This window comes from Tupaia chinensis, unplaced genomic scaffold (assembly GCF_000334495.1).
Source record: "Tupaia chinensis unplaced genomic scaffold, TupChi_1.0 Scaffold000141_1, whole genome shotgun sequence".
Lineage (NCBI taxonomy): Eukaryota > Metazoa > Chordata > Mammalia > Scandentia > Tupaiidae > Tupaia > Tupaia belangeri.
Genome location: NW_006159611.1, coordinates 3,134,076 through 3,149,450, shown reverse-complemented (window position 1 = coordinate 3,149,450; position 15,375 = coordinate 3,134,076).

Sequence of the window (15,375 nt, the reverse complement as noted above, 5' to 3'; positions counted from 1 at the left end):
ACATAATGTTTTGGGTAAAAAGCGGAAATTTACCAGAAAGGTACTGCAGTCATCTGGAGTCCATATACTCACATATTCTTCTGCTTCTAATTCATCCTTTCCTGGTAGTCAGCGAGATCCTAATGCTTTGCTTGACTACTCAAAGAAGTGATTTCTTTTCAGTAAATTAAATCAATTTCCATTTGTTCTGGGTCTAGGAAATTTTATTTTCTCTTGTCTTTATTCAATTTTCAATTCATTCTTCCCAGAGCATAAATCAATGTCTTCCTTTGATTTCGAGGCAGGTATCCCTATTTCTCTTGCATAATTGTAGAGCCAGGGAAAAAATCACCATGTTAAGTATCATTCCAAGCTTTGAAGCTATAGTGGTGGAGAGTAATCAATTATAATAATACCAGGGCATTTCTAACTCTATGCGAAATACCAAAAGCTTAATATTCATGTGTATGAGTAGCTTAGAGGAATAATAAGAGCCTCTTGGTTAGCTTACCATTTCAGCATAGTAGGAAGGAGCAGAAATAGCATCGACAGAGAAAAAAATAATGACTCTTATCTCAGAAGAGCTTCGGTCATAAAGATGGTTTTATTAGGATTCTGTCCTCCTCCTCCTGGCCTGTCTACCTGCTGGCTTACACTGAGACTCAGTGCTTCATTATTCTGCCAGAACTGCCATGGCGGGGCATCACAGCCCAGCCGACTTAACCAACCAAAATTTGTTTTCTCACGATGCTGGGAGCTGGAATCTGAGGTGAAGCTGTAAAACAGGGTTGATTTCTTCTGCGATCTTTCTCCTTGGTGGAAGAGAGCTGCCTTCTCCTCCCTGCGTCTTCATGTGGTCATTCCTTTCTGTGTGTCTGTGTCTTAATTTCCTCTTCTTATAAAGATGCCGGTCACACTGGGTTGTCCTCCACCCTGGTGACCTATGTGAATTACCTCTGTAAGCAGCCCGTCTCCAAATGTAGTCACGTTTTTGGCAGGCCTTGCGGCTAGGACTTGGACACGTGACCCTGAGGGACAGAGGGGACACCATTCTGTAAACGACAGGTACAGTGACCCTGGTGAGCCTGCTGTGTGGCCTGGGACTGAGCAGGACGACACTTTATCAGGAGACTACATGAGGAGGTGAGATTCAGATTTATCTTGGCACCTGCCCTGATAAAAGGTAGAAGCACAGAAATAGAAATGCATATGTAACCATAGGTATTGAGACAGGGTGAATCAATGACACCTTTAGTTTAAACTAAAGTCCCTTTATATGGTATCCAGAAGTCTCATCCTCTCTCCATCCCCTAGAGTCCCACAGTCCCTGTCAACATCCAGAAATACTTGCAGGGCGTTAGAGGGTAGACTCTTGAAGATTTTTCCATTGTAGAAAGGACTGGTTTATTTTTTGGCTATTTGCATCCATAGCCATCAATTTCAGCTATTCTCTTACTCATTTTATAATATAATCTTTATAGTGCTTAAAGAAATGTTTATCCTTCTTAAAATTATTTGCCCAATAAAAAAATAAGTAATTTTAAAAAGTAGAAAATTGGATTAAAATCATTATTTAGCATTAAAAAAGAGCTCAAGATTAAACAGATTTATGGGACCAGCAGTTAGCATAATGACTATGTTGCTGAACTCCCATATAGTCGAACATGGTTTGAGTCCCAGATCTGGTGGCTTAAACTCACGCCGGGCATGTATGCGTGCATGCCCAAGGTCTTGAGAGGAGAATGGAGGAGAAGGGATTGTGATGTGGCCTTCTCCCCTTGGGGGTGATTTCTCTCTTTCTTTCTCTGTCTCTCTCTGTCTCTCTGGTGAGTACACGCACCCTGTAGCAAAAAAAAAAAAAAAGCACCTTTAACAAAAAAAAAAAAAAAAAAAAAAGATTAAACAGATTTTTGAAAGTAGAATTTATTTGTAACTGTTGATAAATACATACACTACTAGGGGGAAGAGAAAAAAAAAAGCTAGAGTCAATGACATGTGAAAGACATCCTTGTATGGGAATTAGGAATTTACAGGTTAATCAAGGTGTCAGGGCGTAGTCATGAGAGAATCAGGCGCTACAATGCTTGGATGTGTATTCATCAGTTTAAGTCACTTTAAATGTATTCTCAAGTCACTTGATAATTGCACAGTTTTTTAAGACATTGCCAAACAGTGTGCATTTGCCAGAGACGAGGAAGAAAGCATCTTTTAATAGGGCATAGTCATACCACAGTCCTTTCCCCTCCATTTCCCTATTCCATCAGGACTTTGGGCATACACATGGGGGCCCACACACATGCCAGGGTGCGCTTTTCAAGCCACCAGGGCTGAGATTCAGACTGCGGTCAGTCGTGTGGGATCTGCCTTTCTATGCTCAGCACTTAATCGCTGCCACAGGGCCAGTCTGATCATTGTTTTTTTGTTTGTTTGTTTGTTTTTTAAGAGAGGTTTTTGCTATAGGGTGCATGTGCTTGCCAGAGAGACAGACAGATGCAGAGAGACAGAAAGCAAGAAATCACCCCATGGGGAGATGGCCTTGCCACAATCTCTTCTCCTCCATTCTCCTCTCAGGACTTTGAGCACACACACACATGTGCGTGGCATGAGTTTTAAGCCACTGGATCTGGGATTTGAACCATGGTCAACTATGGGACCCAGTGATGAGGACTCCCACATCACTGTGGGAGTCTACTGCTGTAACTATTACGCCATCTGCTGGTCTCAGTAATTGCATAATCTTTAACTGAGACTTTCATCGAGCAATAGCACTAAACTACTTTGTATTCAATGCAGTCAAATTAATGGAAAGTGTGACAATAGAGTTAACAATTGTCAACTCCTGGGCCAGCAGATGGCATAGCAGTTATGTTGCTGGACTCCTATGTGGCTGATCACATTTCAAGTCCCAGACCTGGTGCTTGAAACTCACACCGGGCACGTGTGCGTGCGTGCCCAAGATCCCTAGAGGAGAATGGAGGAGAAGGAATTGCGGTGTGGCCATTTTTCTGAGGAGTGATTTCTCATTTTCCTTCTCCGTGTCTCTGTCTGTCTCACTCTAGCAAGCACATACACCCTAAGACAAAAACCTCTATAAAAAAAAAAAAAGAAAGAAAAAGAAATCGCCAACTCCAACCCATTTGGGTGGAAACATATATTTCATATTTATTGAATAACACATATGCATATATTTGTGAAAATTCAGTCAGTAATTAGTGCTCAATGATTTGTCACGCCACGTTGTGAAAGAGTGGTTGATATTTTAGCACATACAGGCATAAACATAAATGACTGCTAGTTTCTCTTTTACTGCCAGAGGGCACGTGTGCTTGCCAAGAGAGGAGAGGCTGGAGAAGAAGAGGGAGGGCACTCTGCATGGGGCATGGCCACGCTGCAGCCCTCTCCATCTCTCCACCCTCTTCAGTCTGGGCATGCACACACACATGCCTGACATGTTTGCAAGCCTCCGGGGCTGGGATTTGAACCACGGTCAGCATGTGGGATCCAGCCCCTGTGTGTGCCCCGTGTTCAACCACCTTGCTGCCAGGCTTGTCCCGCTTGCACTTCTCACTGCCAACTCCAGGTGCCCAGCTTGCTCTGCTGCTGTTGAGTTTACATTCTGCAGTTGCCCTTGACCTTCTTTGAGCTTGGTTCTTTTAAGTTACTTAGCTGGAAATAAATGCAGACGAAGGTCTGAGGAAATACCAGTGTGTTTAATTCTGTGGCTTTACCAGAACACGAAAGCCAAGGATAGTTATGGCTTAATTCATTTCGATTACTGACAGTTTTCATTATGTAATTGTTGATATTGAGTAAATGACACAGGAATCAAAAAATTTCTTGTGAAACATGCTTGGAAGATGCCACATTATCTTCAAAGAGAAGTCATTTGAACAGAACTCTCATCCAAACGGAGGACGGCGTCAAACTGAAAGGAGCAGAAAGTAAATAAGTAGCCAAATGGTCCCGGCTTTCACAGCCCCGCCGTCAGCCCTGCTTGAACGAAATAGACATGTCAGATCAAGACATTTGTTTCATCCTGAGTTATGTAGATGAACATCTGGTAAATCAATAACAGTTTTACAGCACAGATTCTCACAAACATTTCATTTGAAGGCTTTTAGAAAGTGTCATTATTTTTTCAATATTACATTAAAATCATATGAGCAGGCTTCAAAAAGTTTACGAGGTTTTCGAATTTTTGATTTTTGTTTGTAATGGACCCATTCTAATTGTACCTAATTATGGAATACCGTGCGATGTTCCCATAAAGGTACACATTTTTGTGAGAATCATATAAGGGTATTTAGCAAATCCATCACATTGTGCATGTTCCATTTCTTCGAGGTGAGAACATTCGAAATCCTTCCTGTCAGCTGTTTTGAAATGTCCGGTGTGATCTCGTTAACAGTCGTCACCCCACCGTGCCGTCAGCACGGAACTCACTCCTAGCTGTAACTGTGCGCTTCTTCTCACGCGAAAGTAGAATCTAGGGAAGCTGATCTACCGGAAGAACAGAGAAGAGTGGTGGTTACCAGAGGCTGGGAAGACTGGGGAAAGGGGGGAGTAGAGACCGGTCAGCAGATAGGCTTTCGTTTGTTTGCTTGTTTGTTTTTGGAGAGGTTTTTGCTATAGGGTGCATGCACTCGCCAGAAAGACAGAGAGAGACAGAGACAGAAAGTGAGAAATCACCCCCCAAGGGGGATGGCCACACCACAATCCCTTCTCCTCCATTCTCCTCTTGGGATCTTGAGCACACACACACATGTGCCCTGTGTGAGTTTAAGCCACTGGGTCTGGGGCTCGAACCGCACTCACTACATGGGAATCCAGTGACGTAGCCATTATGCCATCTGCTGGTCCAGCAGATAGACGTTTTCAACAGAGATACAGACACACACATACACAAGTGCACACACAGACACACACACAGACGTGTATGTGTATATATTTATATACACATATTATCAATATTTAGTAAGTTATAGTCATGCACATGCAATAAGCCATAAATTAGCATTTGTAATTTAGCATTTAGATCTTGAATAAGATATAAAAATCATATAACATCCTATTTTAAGTGGCCTGTGTTTTTAAATACACTATCTACTGAGAGCAATATTTCCTCCCATAACAACATCCAGAATATTTTTGCATACATATGCACATGTAGTAGGTACTCAATGTACTCACATTTATTTAATTTAATTTGAACTGCCCATATAGAAAAATAACAGAGGATAGCTCACTGTTTTCTTTATCTCTCCCCTAAATTTTCCCCTGGCTTAAAAACAACAATAGCAACAGACTTGACTGAGAACCAAACCAAAGAAGCAAGCAAAAAATGGCTTTTGTCTTTTATTTTATACGAAAGGGAGGGAGCTGATTTGTTATGTTTATTTTAATAGAAAACAAGAAGATTCACCAAGACCTATAATTGCCAGGTTTTTTCAGTTTTCTCATAAAAATATTTAAGATGTGGAGTAGTATGTAATTATGTACAAGACATTGTTCAAGGTTTTCACCAACAAAATGCATAAAATGTTGAACAGAAACCCATTACAAAATGTACAATATGGCATATTCCTTAAAAAAAAGAGAGATGCCATATCATGAAAGGATTATTAATTAATCAGAAGCTAGACATTACCAGGCTTTTTTAGAATCGTAATGATGATCAATAATATTCTGTTATTTTTCTCTCTGTACCTCATTCAAGAAACAGAGTTCAACGGTTAAAAAAGCAATTTCAAAGTAATAAAATTCTTACATGTCTTGAAGAAATGGCCAAGGGAACCTACAGAACACAACCACACTCAAAGCGTTCGTTCCCTACCCCGGCTTCCATCACAGACCAGCACGCTTCCCGAGTCTCGCTGTAAATCATCTACTTACTGGTTAGCAGTACGGGCCGTCCTTCAGGACCTGGGCCGGGAAGTGCAATTCATTCTCTGCTTTTCTGCCGTCATCAAGAGCATCTCTCCATCTATCCAACTGACTCCCCTCCTTTCTACCCGTACTTTACCACTCTCCTCTCTTCCCATTGGGACCAGGAAGTGAGAACGTGGGTGTGTCCTGCAGTCAGCAAGGGGCTTGGAACCCAAGAAAGTGCCCATCAGTGCAAGTCCATAGGTGGCATCTGCCCGTGCTGGGGGGCCTGCCCTCCCCTCCTCTCCCCTCCCCCTCCCTTCCCTTCCTCTGTCTTCTTTTCATTCACATTCTTTCCCTTTTACTTTGCTTTAACCATGCTGGCTGTCTCTTGAGGATCTAGCTCAAGAAATTCCTTTTTGACACCACCACCCACTTTCAGAAAACTGAACTGATTCAGGACAAAACCCAAATCCATCTGTAAGTCCCTCCTATGACCTGTTTCGTCAGAGTCTAAGCAAAGGCTTGGCTAATTGACCTCGTTGGTTTATTCTGTCAGGACCCTTTTAAGGAAAAGCCTGAGAGACCGGACCCATGATGAAGAGTGTGTTTTGGTTTGAGTCTGATGAATCATTCTGAGTATCTTTTACTACATATGCATATGGTATCTTCAAAAGTAGGCAGAAAATGCTTATTATAAAAAAACCATTCATGTATTTCTAAAAAACACGTCCGAATGAACTTGTACTTCAACTGCACTTCCACCGGCGTTTCGAAGCCCCTCGGTTTCAGCCATGTTAGGCACAGAAGGATGACCATTTACTCTGTCTCAAGTTAGCTGACAGTGTATGCGTTGCCTCTGCTTCAGGGGTTCTTGAATTTCTAAACGCTTTGTTCATGCTCAGTGTTTATTATTATGGATTATTCGAATGATTAGGACTTGTATGTTACTGTATTGCATTTTGAACTCTCATATTGTAGTTTAAAAGCCCTCTCGCATTTAGGATTCTCCCATCTATGGAATTTTGAGCTATTTCAGTTGTCCAGATACAAAATAATTAAGGATTACACAGCATCCAAACATGAAGCTGCATTGCAGGCCACGTTGAATTACTTAACTGTGATTCTAACTGATATCTAAATTCTAACTGATGGTTAAAATAAACTGATGCACCTCTAAGAGGTTCAAATTGTAATACCATTTCTTAAGAAGGGAATCAAGAAAGCTGTACTATTTTTTAATTACTTTTTTAAATAAATGAAAAACAAAGAGTAACCTTTGACTCTATTAACCCTTAAATCTAAACAAATTGGATATCCCCTCGTCTGCACACATATACCTAACTATCTGTGAGATTAACAGAGAAGCCACATAAATAGACTTACAGAAAGAGACTAACATAATTTGGAGTTTGAATTCTACTGCAAGAGGTGATAATCGAATGCTGTTCATAACTATCTGATAATCCTATATACTTAGAATAAATATTTGCCGCAGTTTAGAGAACAGGGCGTCACTCAGAATTCCACTCTCTTCCTTTTCTACCTCATCTCCTCTGTCTCCTCCCTGTCCCACACACTCTCCCAAGTCCAAATAGGAGTCAGTAGATGTTCAGATTTTCCCAATTAACTTAGTGTCAAAATGAATGGAAAGTAACATCCCAAAGGAATAGGGAGGATGAGAAAAACAGAAAAAGAAGAGAAAAGATGAGCAAACCCTGATAGTTTAGGTAATATAGGCATTGCTTCTTCTTAAAGACAAGTGTTGGGGGGACAGCAGCAGGTGGCGTAGTGGTTAAGGTGCTGGACTCCCATATGGTTACATGTGGTTCTAGCCCCAGACCTGGCAGCTTGAAAATCATGCCTGGCATGTGTGCGTGCATGCCCAAACCCCAAGAGGAGACTGGGAGAGGAGGGAGGTGGTGTGGCCATCCCCCTTGGGGCGGGGGGGGGGTGATTTGGGTGGTTTCTCACTTTCCCGTTCTCTGTCTCTCTTTGACAAGTGCATGTGTCCTATGTCAAAAACCTAAAAAAAAAAAAAAAGACAAATGTAAATGTTGAGTTACAAATAAAGAGGTAATACATTAATACATTTTGGGTAAATGTGATGCTTAGATAAGTTCTTTGAGTTTAAATATTTTTATTTTGCCTCCCTACCCCCTTTTGAAAAACTAAATTATTTGGTGATAAAGATGGTTTGCAGTAGTGTGGGAGTTGCGAAGGTTATTGAAGAGGTGTGTCCCAGAGATAGTGTGTGACAAGATGTTAGGAGGGTGTGACATCAGGACCACCTATGATGAAGCCGGAGGTCCCGGCCATGCCACGTTTCTGTGCTAAGAAAACCAGGAATTCTATTAAGCATTCAGATTTCTTCCAAACAGGTTCAGTTGGGGTCCCACCATATATATATTTTTAATTTCCAGAGGGAAACAAAGAGGAAGACAGGGAGAAAGCACCCCACAGTGGGGCTTGTCACACCACCATCCCTTGTCCTCAGTTCCTCCACCCTGTCGGGATTGGGGGCATGCACACACATGAACCTAGTTTGTTTGTGAAGCCACTAGTGCCCGGATTTGAACCACAGTGTACCATGTGAGACCCAGCTCCCTTAACCACTAGCCTATGAGGCCGGCTTCCACCTTCTTAAACAGTAGTGCATTGCTTCGTCTGTGGGAAGGAATGTTGCACCAGGTTCTTTTAATCACTGGCAATTCCATGTTAAAAGGGACAATAACTGCAGTCTGACATACGACTTGAAAGAGTTTCCCCAGAACTGGTCCTACTGTGCTGGTGACTGTGACCGCAGTCTGCGTGGCCTCGTTTAACACGCCAGAGGGCGCTACAGCTCCTGGGGCTTGAGAAGCACTTCAGAAGAGCGAGTGCACATCTCCATGTTAGACAGTGTCACAGTGTGACAGAGACGGGGCTGGGCCGTGGGCCCCTCTGTCCTCAGCTCCCCTTAGCCTCCTTCATGTCTCCTTCATGTTCTCTTCTGTGTCAGCTAGAACCACGGATGACCAGGGAATCTGGCATTTCTCCCTACGAGTAAATAGCCAGTGTGACAAAACCGCTGACATCAGGCCTTCCTTGCAATGCCACATCTCCCGGGAGCGGGTGATCCCTCCTGGGCTGACAGAGAAGGGCCCTGAGCAAGTCCGAGGTCGGCACACTGAGCGGGAGGCCATGGGGTAGTGTCCACAGCCAGCCACGGCTCTCGCTAAGCCGGGAGCGGGACCAATTAAGTGACATGACGTCATTCTTCCTGCAGGGCTCATTGGCATTAGGTGAAAGACCAGACTGGGACCGGCAGGTAGCGTGTCGGTTGTGTCACTGGTCTCCCACGTGGACTACCGTGGTTCAAATCCCACACCTAGTGGATTGAAACTCATTCCAGGCATGTTTGTGTGCATGCCCAAAATCCCGAGAGGAGAAGGGAGGAGAGGAGATGGGGTGTGGCCATCTCCCCTGGGGGCTGATTTCTTGCTTCCTGTCTCTCTGTCTCTCTGGCAAGTGCTTGCATCCTATAGTGAAACTCTCTCTTAAAAAAAAAAAAAGCACGACCCGTCTTAGGTCTTTTCTTCCAGACAGCTTACCCATTCATCTCCAATTCAAATTTCCTTTCCCGAAATGAAAGTAAAGTCAGACCAAACACTTGCTTTCAGGAAGGGAGCAGCATGCGTCCGTTCTCGGCCTCAGTGTATACAGGTGGAGTCATGCTCTCCGAGAGCCTCAGCGTGCATTTTAAATTTAGTGTCCTTTTGGTCCATTACATCCCCAAAAGTTTGTCATAATCAACAGCGAAGCAAAGCAATGTTGTCTCCAGGGAGACACGAATGAGCCTGGAAATACGGGGATCCAGGCCGGTCTTGAGAGTCCAGAGCGCTCTGTCTGCAGCATTAGGCGCAAATTCAGTTTGTCGGCTGTTAGGGCCGAGCCTCCAGGCACACGAGGATGGTTAGTCATCAGAGAAACACGATTACTCTATCTTGGACTCCTACCACTGGAAACCATTAGTGGGGTGTGCCGTGGGAGGAGGGATGGAGATCCAGATGAGGAAAGACAGGTTCCTACCTCCAAAGCCCCTCTTCAGTGACATGGATTCACATGTACTGCCACACTGGTCCTGTCCACCCTCCATTGTCCCCGTCCGTTCCATGTAACAGGGGGCCGAGCAGTATTGGGGGGGTGGAGATTGTTTCCGAGTTTAAGGGTCTTTCTCTCCAGACAGCTTACCCATTCATCTCCAATTCAAATTTCCTTTCCCGAAATGAAAGTAAAGTCAGACCAAACACTTGCTTTCAGGAAGGGAGCAGCATGCGTCCGTTCTCGGCCTCAGTGTATACAGGTGGAGTCATGCTCTCCGAGAGCCTCAGCGTGCATTTTAAATTTAGTGTCCTTTTGGTCCATTACATCCCCAAAAGTTTGTCATAATCAACAGCGAAGCAAAGCAATGTTGTCTCCAGGGAGACACGAATGAGCCTGGAAATACGGGGATCCAGGCCGGTCTTGAGAGTCCAGAGCGCTCTGGCTTCAGCATTAGGCGCTAATTCAGTTTGTCGGCTGTTAGGGCCGAGCCTCCAGGCACACGAGGATGGTTAGTCATCAGAGAAACACGATTACTCTATCTTGGACTCCTACCACTGGAAACCATTAGTGGGGTGTGCCGTGGGAGGAGGGATGGAGATCCAGATGAGGAAAGACAGGTTCCTACCTCCAAAGCCCCTCTTCAGTGACATGGATTCACATGTACTGCCACACTGGTCCTGTCCACCCTCCATTGTCCCCGTCCGTTCCATGTAACAGGGGGCCGAGCAGTATTGGGGGGGTGGAGATTGTTTCCGAGTTTAAGTCAGAACACATGTGGGTCCAGGCTATGGAGAAAATTTGTGTGTGGTTGTGAGGGGGCATTTGCGAGAGGCAAGGACAAAGCTATGCTGCTCCGATGTCCAGTCCCATCGTCGGAACTGTTTCCCAAAGGCACACCCACTTTCCTTACGGCCAGGAACTATGCCCTGAGACAGACACAGGTGATCCCATTACCAGGTAACGACGTGTTGGAGGTGGCACATCTGCCACCGGAGACAAACCTAGTCTCTCCGTTTCTGTATATGATCAAATAGACAATGCTGCTCCATGTGTCCATGTCCGAGTTAACATATTTTATTGGGTAAGGAGATTAAATCCCAGCTGTATGGGATAGCGATATCCCCGGGGTGGGTATATCTGGGTGTAACCCAAGGGCATCATTGGAATGGGGGGGGGTCTCACTTGGAGAAGTCATGCTCTTCCTCCCTCTGACACTCAAGGAAGAGAATCTTCCTGGTCTTCATCCTCTAAGGAAAGCAAACCTTTCTGGCCGTAGCTCAGGGAAGGCACAACTATAGCAAGGAACCTGGCAAGTTTGTAAAGCTGCCATTTTAAGTTTGATAGCAAGCCATGTCCTCTTTCATTGGAAGGCAGAAAATAGGCGCAGTGAATACCATCAGAAGCCACAAAGGCCTGCAGCTTCTCCTAGGCCACGGTCCACCTCCCTGCCCTGGTCGGTACAAGGAGCCTCACCAGGGCAGGGCCTCTGCTGGGAGGGACTGAGGCGAACTCGCTGTGTCCCCTGCACCCTGGTCTCTCCTGGAGAAGGGAGTGACTGCTGTATGAAGGATTGAGTGTGGTTGATATGAACACATGGTTAGCTATCTGTCAGTAAATATGAGAAGGCACATTGTTCTGAAAGTTTACTCCCAGAGTCCTAAAAGTCAGAAAACTATTCTAGGCTTTTCTCTTTAATGAAATACTAACTTTTCATTATGAAAATCTTGACCACAGAATGGAATGTTTTCCGTCTTAAATCTTTTCTAAGGACTTCAAGTGTGAGAAAGGAGAGGAAAAGAAAGATTTTGAAGATTACCGTGATAGGACTAGCTGCATGGCCCGTGGTGAAGACAGACGGACCCCACCTGCCAACCACGCAGTTGGAGAGACATGACTGTCACATGGGCACACCCGCGTGCGTGCCCAAAGTCCCCAGAGGAGAGCTGGAGGAGGAGGGATGGGGGCGACCCTTCCCCAGCTGTATGTTCCATTTTTCCTGTCTCTCTGTCTTTCTCGATCCCAAACCCAAATTACTGTAGGAATAATGGAAAAGGTTAGGGGGAAGAAGCAGAGGGGAGGGGTCAGAGAGTCTCCTTTGCTGTTTGAAGGGCAGGCGATGTGACACACAGCTTCGACCTGGTGCTCAGGAGCTCACGCATGTGCAAATGGGGCCTCGGCTCACGTGTTAAATGTGAGCTCTGGCAGGTAGATCTTGTAGGTAGAAAAACCAGGATACTGCACGTGATGTGGCCTGCTTGTAGCTCTCCTTCTCACTCGTTCTCCTGAATTTTACAGTCTCAGGGTAGCTTCTCTATCATTCGAAGGCAGATGTCAAGAAAGAAAAAAAAAAAAAAAGAGCAACTTTACTAATGAGAAATGTGTATGATTGTAATTATTATCCCAGAGAAAATGAGGCAGAACAAGTTCAAAAGAATGAAAATCTAAGGATCAATTTAAGATACTTTTTTTCTACAGTGTGTGTGTGTGTGTGTGTGTGTGTGTGTGTGTGCATTCACCAGAGAGAGCGGGGAAAAGTGAGGACCACCCTGTGGGGAAACAGCCATGCTCTAATCCCCTCTCCAGTCTCTAGTGTGGGACTTGAACCATGTGGTCAGCAATGTGGGATCCAGTGTCTCAACCTCCACGCCATCCGCTGACCTAAAATATATTCTTGTCTTGCTGTAAATGCCATACCATGTACCTCTGATCCTTTGTAGTCACACATTCACAAATACGTGGTTTGTAGGTGTATTTAATATTTTTAAAAGCCCTGATCCATGACTTCCCTCCAAACACTCAGAACAGAGATCCAAGTTTGTCTCACTGAACCCTTATACACGGGTAGATGTTAATATCCATGCCTCTCCTTTCTTGTCCACAAAGTTGGAATACTAAGCTGCTTGTCTATCTGGCATAGTTAACAGTTCAACTACCGGATTCCAGTGCTGCTACCTTCCCGTGTCGTTGGGCCACCTCCCAGGAGGCTTCTCTTTATTTTAGAAGATTTAGCACAGTTCCTTCCCACTTCCCAACCATCTTCCAACACTTTGGAACAAAAATAAATTTTAATTTAGTGAGAGTGTGTTGCCAGATACTGTATTTGTAAGGGAAGAGTGGGATGTTGTGAAGCCGTGTGGGCACAGCCTCTCACCTCCCTGCTGCTCCCCTGGTAGAAGTGGTCTTGCTGTCCCCGCCTAATAAATCTGCCCTTGTTTACTGAAGGTGGGGGTGGAGTGGGCAATGTGCATTGACAAGTCTCCCGTGAGTTGTTTGATGTACAGAAGAGTCCAGAAGACACCCCAGTCTAGTCTTCTCTAGGAGGTAAATTTGAAGTGTCATTATTATTCAGAGTTTAGAATTGAAAGGGGCCAGGTGGGCAGAGTGAAGAGATACCAAGACTGCAGTCCATTGGTGTTATCACACTGGCCCGTGTCAGTCCTTTGGGTGCGCTGGAACTCACCGCGTTTGATTGGCCCCAGCACCATGGACCTGCCCCAGTGGAGCAACAGTGGTCTTGCCATGAAAAAGAAGAAGGAAGGAAGGCAGGAAGGAAGGATGGGAGGACTAAGTGAATGTGGATAAAGAGGAGGAGCTTGAATCTGAGTCAACCACAGAACGGATTCATTGAGAACGTGGTTAGTCCGGCCTTAGTGACATTGAGGAGATTGTCAACATTTGTCGATTATCCTGGAAGCCCGTGAGCCTCTTAGACCACCTCTTCACGTCACCGCAGGCCCACAAGGTACCCTTCTGTGGTTACGGAGTGCTTTCGCTTGGATTTTTATTAGCCGTCTGTCACAAGAGTCCTGCAAGACGAGGCGGCCATCGGCATCTGTTTTTGTCAAGGTAGGAGGCGACAGAGCTATAGGGACAGGAAGTGACTTGCCCCTGGGCTCCGAGTCCTTACCAGCCTGTTACAGTGCCACAGCATGGGATGGAGGCGAGGCCACTCAGCTTCATTTCGTGCACTGGCTGTAGTTTTTCCAGATTACATATCTGCGTTCAGAACAAATGCACACGTGCAACATGCACAGGGCTCTGTCAGGCTGTCTCTCGGCTACAAGTCAGTTAAGTCAGATAAAAAAATCCACATCTACAAGAGGCGGGACTGGCCTCAGACTTCCCAGAGCTAATTTTAAGTCTCTTAAGGCTAGTGGAGAAAAACAAGTGGAGAAGATTCTTGTGGGTCTGGAAAGCATTAGTGATAAATCCTGGTCTAAAGCTAGTCTACACCGCTTTCCCTTAATGAACGCTAATCCAAGAGTGCAGCGCGGCCCTGTTGTCAGGACTGCACATCTGCTCTGCACATCCCGCAGGGCTCCGCTTTTCCTGGAGAAGGGCTTGAAGTCCTGCAATGTCCATTATGCCTTGAAATCATGCACAGGCATGGGGGGTGAACAGGCGGCTTGGCTGAGGCGGCGACCAAGCTGGGCCTCAGCCCCCTTTCAGTGCTTCAGAGCAAGTCCAGAGCTGCACTACTGCTGTGTGTTACTGATGTTCCTTCTCCACAACAGATACATCTTCGTTTGCACCGACGGCTGTGAAGGTAGGTGTTACACGACTGTAAATACGTTTGAGGTGATCAACACGTTTCACTCTAAGCAGATCCCACTAGGGAAAGCAGAATGGATGGGCTGTGTCTACGCGGATCGACAGCACCTGTGGGACATTCACTTTGAGGACTTGGCTCATGTAGTTGTGGAGCAGGGAAGTCCCACGATCTGACGTCAGCAAGCTGGAGACCCTGGGAAGCCTGGGCACATACGGGTGGTGGAAATCCCAGCCTGAGATCGGGGAAGACCGACGTTGCAGCTCAGGAGGGCGGCAGACCCCTCCTCCTTTGCCATCTGGTTCTCTTCCGACCATCAAGAAATTGGATGACGTTCACCCGTGTTTAGAAGAGGAATCTGCTGTGTCCACGGATTCAAATGCTGACCACGTCTAAGGCACTCTCAGAGACACCTAAAGTCTAATCAGGGCCCCGATGGCACAGTCATGTCAGTGTATAAAACTAACCGTCACGAAAGCATAATCCAGACATAAACATGCAGGGACACCCGCGTTCTTGGCCATCTGCGTAGGTAAAGTTCTCTCTTTCATCAGTTCTAAAGCAGCCTGGGTTTCTGTAGTTGTCAAGAGGCTCACCATCCATCTTCAGGTCGTGGGATTTACGGTGGTGTAGATATGCACAGCAGCTCTCCCCCATTGAGTAGGGCCGCCCGTGTGACTGCCGGGATAGTGCAGAAACTGCGGTGCGAGCTCAGGCTACACAGCAGAGACGTCGGCTGAGCGGGCTTGCCCTGCAGCCTGGTGGCTAACAGAGCAGACCCCACATGGCCCCCTCCCTGGAGGATGCTTCCCCTCTCCCTCTCCCGTCCCCTCTCCCTCTCCCTCTCCCTTCCCCTCTCCCTCCCCCTCTCCCTCCCCCTCCCCTCCCCCTCCCCC